Source organism: Quercus lobata, chromosome 4, assembly GCF_001633185.2.
Source record: "Quercus lobata isolate SW786 chromosome 4, ValleyOak3.0 Primary Assembly, whole genome shotgun sequence".
Taxonomy (NCBI): domain Eukaryota; kingdom Viridiplantae; phylum Streptophyta; class Magnoliopsida; order Fagales; family Fagaceae; genus Quercus; species Quercus lobata.
This window is the reverse complement of record NC_044907.1, coordinates 23,771,339-23,776,568: the sequence shown is the minus strand read 5'-3', so window position 1 is coordinate 23,776,568 and position 5,230 is coordinate 23,771,339. Positions and strand designations below refer to the sequence as shown.

Below are 5,230 nucleotides of genomic sequence, written 5' to 3'. Positions count from 1 at the left end.
GTCCACCTTCATTGTTTATTGATTCTGTCCATTTAGTCATTGACTCGTTCTGACGACTTTATCAAAGTCTCAGCATGGACTCTAGAACTTAACGTCGACGTCATAGATAACTGTGGCAAATATTATACAAATGTAAGTAACACCCGGTATATGATTTGAACGGGTCTATCTTAATTTTCTAATGCATATAAAATTCCAGCATCTCCTAAAATAAAGGGTTAATACATTAAATAAGATTCTGACACCTGTTCAAATTCCAAATTCTACTGTGTACTGTACTGGACATAAACCGGATTTTTAAAATAAATATATAAATAAAATCTAGCATCTATATATAGGAAGTTTTTTTTGTACAGAAACACATACAGTAAACTCGTCTTCTCAGAAAATATTGGGTGCTATATGGGTTTCCGATTCCACAAATTGCTTTTGCAGGTCACATGGGTTGGTGTGTTATTATCAGTGACTACTTCAGCCTCAGCTGTACTATCATATCCATCAGCCCTACCTAATTGTCAGAACAGTTGTGGAGGTGTCGAAATTCCATATCCTTTTGGAATGAATCAAGGATGTTACCTAGATGAAAGTTTTGTCATCACTTGTGATAACTTGACAAGCCAACCTATGTATGGAAATGTCATTGTTAAAAACATTTCCATCGAAGACCACAACATAGAGATCTTGGCCTATACAGCCAGGGACTGTTACAACAAGACTGGTGCGCTTGTGAATAATACCAATTACCACCGTACTCTCTGGTCCCGTTATTTCACAATTTCTGACACTCAAAACGTGTTCATGGCCGTCGGGTGTGACACTTACGCATACCTTAATGGTTTTAAGAACAATCATTCTTTCTCCCTCGGCTGCACGTCGGTATGTGTAGATGCTAGCAATGTGGTCAATGGCTCTTGCTCTGGGATCGGCTGTTGCCAGACGGAAATTCCTGAAGGAATGAAAAATATTAGTTTGGAAGCGCATAGCTTTAATGATCATTCAAAAGTATTGAATTTTAATCCATGCAGCTATTCCTTTATTGTGCAAAAGGACAAGTTCAATTTCTCCGTTGATTCCCTTCAAAATCTTCCGGAAAAAATGCCAATGGTTCTTGATTGGGCTGTCGGAAATGAAACATCGGCGGCCGGTAATGAAACATGTGCTGTGAACACAAAGAATTATCCATGTGGAGGGAATAGCACTTGTAAGGGTTCTAAAAATGGAGGATACTTTTGTCTCTGCATGGATGGTTACCGTGGGAACCCATACCTCAAAGATGGTTGTCAAGGTATTCTTCTTGTATAATTTTGATATAGTCAACTATAAGGTGGCAGAGAATCATTTTCACCACTAGCTACGTCAGAATTGTGATATAAAAATTGTGTTCACGAACTTTCTTATAACCCTTGCTTGTATTTATATTTCCTCAAAGTTACTTAAAGATGGGCTTTATTACCACCAGATATTGACGAATGCAAAGAGGGCAATAACAACTGCACGAGCAAAAACACTAATTGTGTTAATGACCCAGGAAGTTATTATTGTGTGTGCAGCGTGGGGTACCATTTTGATGACGGAGGGGCATGTGTCCATCCATCATCCAATCTAGCAATTAAGCTCACCATTGGTAAGTATATTTAATTATGGGAAATTCTTGTTGTGTATAAATTATTTTACACAATATTATATATACTCCAAAAAAAAAAAAAAAAACTGAAATTGTGACTTTAAATCATGGTTTTATAGGTATTTTTGGTTATGTAAAATAATTTGTATGTATTAAATACAACCCTTTTATTACTAATATATATTGTGGTGCATTCTTGAAAAATGCTTATTGAGTTTGCAGTTGATTGTCAATTACAACTGTACCATATATATATATATATGAGTAATTAATTTATTAATTTGTACTTCAAGGGGATATCTTTATGATATTCTCTTCTCTCACATAATAGTGAGCTCTATTAACTAAATTTATAGTGAGAGTCATCATTAATTGTGAAGAATATTCACAAAATAAAAGTCTAGTGACATAAAAAATTTTCATAACTTTTCTTATAATGTTTGACATTTTATGTTATGACTGGTGGATTGTAAAAAAAGTGTTATTGTGAATTTATATGAAAGTAATGTTTCAATTATAACTTCTTTGTTTTAATCATAACTTCCTAACATCTAACGACAAGGTTATCAAAAAATTTGACTCTCTAGCTAGCATCACTTACATTATAGGATTATGTCATAGCACCCAATATTATTAAAATTATATCTATAGGCTTAATCTTCTGCCTTAAGTTATGTCTTTTTATATTATATAAATAATTTATTTAGAATCTCCCTAATATGTTATTTATCCAACACTAAAAAAATTCCATATGATTAAGACACTTTTTCCCCCCTAAACTATAATTATTTGTAGTTATATCTCAAATGGTTGAAACAATCAAATTAGGGGGGAAAAAAAACCTCAAATGGTTGAGGTAAGTGCCATTACCATTTTTTAAGGAAAAAAAAATTTTGAGATTTAATTTTTTACTGTTGCAAAATAATAAATAGTAAGAGTAATTCTACATTCACAAATTATTTTACAATATTTTACTTTATAATATTTTTACAAAATGTTTATGTGGTCCACAATTAATATTATTTTTTCATTTACTAATAATCATTTATTACATCAGCAGTTTGTAAATTTTTTTGTAAAATAGTTTGTATTTCTAGCATTATTCTAATAGTAATAAAGAATGATAGTTTGTTCGGAAAAATGAAAAGTAATTTGAATTGTAATTTTTTTTTTTTTTGATTTAGATTGGTTGGGATAGAACTTCCACATAATATTGAAATTTTTTCTTCAACTTATTGTTGGATTGAGATTTTGTCAATCCAATTAGTTAGTATTATCAGGGGGAAAAAAAAAAAGCAAAAGTGGATTATTGAATGTGGTGGGGAATAATTTAAAATCATTGTCCATGTGTTCAATAAAAAATTAAATAAATAGTCTTGAACTTTTAATATTCAACTTAACTCATATGTTTACCAACCTAATTTTTAGCCTATATTTATAAATTTATAGCATGAATGTATTCCATTAAATTGATTAAATTTTTAGCCTAGTTTATTTCTTTTTTATTTGCTTTTGGTTATCATCGAATAAAAAAGATTAAATTGAAATACTGTAATATGATATATTTAATTGAAGTCTTGCCAATCTGGAAATATCTGCATGGAATGAGAGAATGGGAATAGAGAGTGAAATAGTCCTCTCTCTCTGTCTCTGACGAAAGCCAATACTCTCAATATATATATATTTTTGGGAATGGTAATACTCTCAAAATTGATCTCTTATATTGTCAAATTTTATTATATTTTTTCTTTATTTTTACATTGTGAGAAAGAAAGTTTTCTTCATTGTTACTAACCTCTCTTGTTCTCTTCTTTAGCATTTTAACTTCCAAATATAATATAGATTTAAATTGACTTGATTCCCAAATTTTTGAAAAGAAAAAGGAAAAAGAAAAAGAAACTATACAACGTCTCTTTGTGTATATATATGGAGTATTACATTTGTTTCTTTCAAATATAGGTATTGGCATATGCATTATAGCTATGCTTGTCTGTAGCTCTTCGCTGTACTTGATAGTAAATCAAAGAAAGCTAATGAGGATTAAACAAAGGTTCTTTCAGCAGAATGGTGGTTTAATATTATAACAACAACTCTCTAGACAAGATAATTCAACTAACGTGGTAAAAATCTTTACAACAGAAGAGTTGGAGAAGGCTACCAACAATTATGATGAAAATCTAATCATTGGTCGAGGAGGGTTTGGTACTGTTTATAAAGGATTTTTACCAGATGATAGAATTGTGGCCATTAAGAAGTCAAAAATAGTAGATGAAAGCCAAATTGAGCAGTTCATCAATGAGTTAGTTGTCCTTTCTCAAATTAACCACACGAATGTGGTTAAACTATTGGGTTGTAGTTTGGAAACACAAGTTCCTTTGCTAGTTTATGAATTTGTACCTAATGGTACTCTCTTTGAGTACATACACCATGAAAGCAAGGTGTCTATTGTACCATGGGAAACTCGTCTTAGGATAGCTACAGAATCTGCAGAAGCACTTTCGTATTTGCACTCTTCAGCTTCTCCACCTATAATCCATAGAGATGTCAAGTCTTCAAACATATTACTAGATGGTAAACACATAGCAAAGGTATCAGATTTTGGAGCATCAAGATTAGTTCCACTTGACCAAACACAAGCCATAGCTACAATGGTGCAAGGAACTTTTGGATATTTAGATCCCGAATACTTGCACACAAGCCAATTGACAGAGAAAAGTGATGTTTACAGTTTTGGAGTGGTCCTTATGGAGTTATTAACAGGGAAAAAGGCAATTTCATTTGATAGACCTGAGGAGGAGAGAAGCCTTGCTTTGTATTTTCTTTCTTCTTTGAAAGAAAATAGATTGTTTGAAGTTCTTGAGAAGAATATAGCAAATGAAGAAAATGCAGAGCAACTGAAAGAAGTTTCAAATCTTGCAATGAGGTGCTTAAGATTGAAAGGGGAGGATAGACCTAATATGAAGGAAGTAGCAATGGAACTTTAGGGTTTAAGAAAGATGGAAAAGCATTCGTGGGTTAATGTAGGTTCCAACTTGGAAGAGACTGAATACTTACTTGGTGGGCCATCTGATTCTCGTGAATATGATGTTAGTAATAAAATAACCACTAGTTATGATATTGTGGAACATCACGTAATGTTGGCCTTCGATGATGGGAGATGATCAAAGCTTGGTAACATAAGTTTACCAAATGTCATATATATGCTAGTTTGTGTAATTTCTTGCCTTTCAATTTATTTCCTTTCCTTGTAATTTTTAGGAGTTTTCGCCTAAAATGCAAGTGCAGGGACAAATAATGAACTTGAAACTTCAAAATTGTAACTTTATTATAGTGCCTTTTTATTATTATCTTACTTTATTTGTAAACACTTCACATAAATCTCTTACCAATTTCTTTACATTTGTGTTTTCATATTAACATAAGTATACATAATTTATACTTAAAACAAAACTTTAACATGATATATATTATCTTCCCTTATACAAGAAAATTTCAAAAAAAAAAATTTATTTATAAAATAACACACACACACACATACATACATACATATATATATATATATATATATAAATTTAGAGTAAATCAAGCATAGTTTCTAAGATGTCG

General features: G+C 31.4%; 1 pseudogene; it reads left to right on the top strand.

Annotated features, from left to right (window-relative positions):
• The first annotated feature begins 402 nt into the window (after positions 1–402).
• LOC115988175 lies at positions 403–4,785 on the top strand (annotated as a pseudogene).
• Positions 4,786–5,230: the final 445 nt, after the last annotated feature.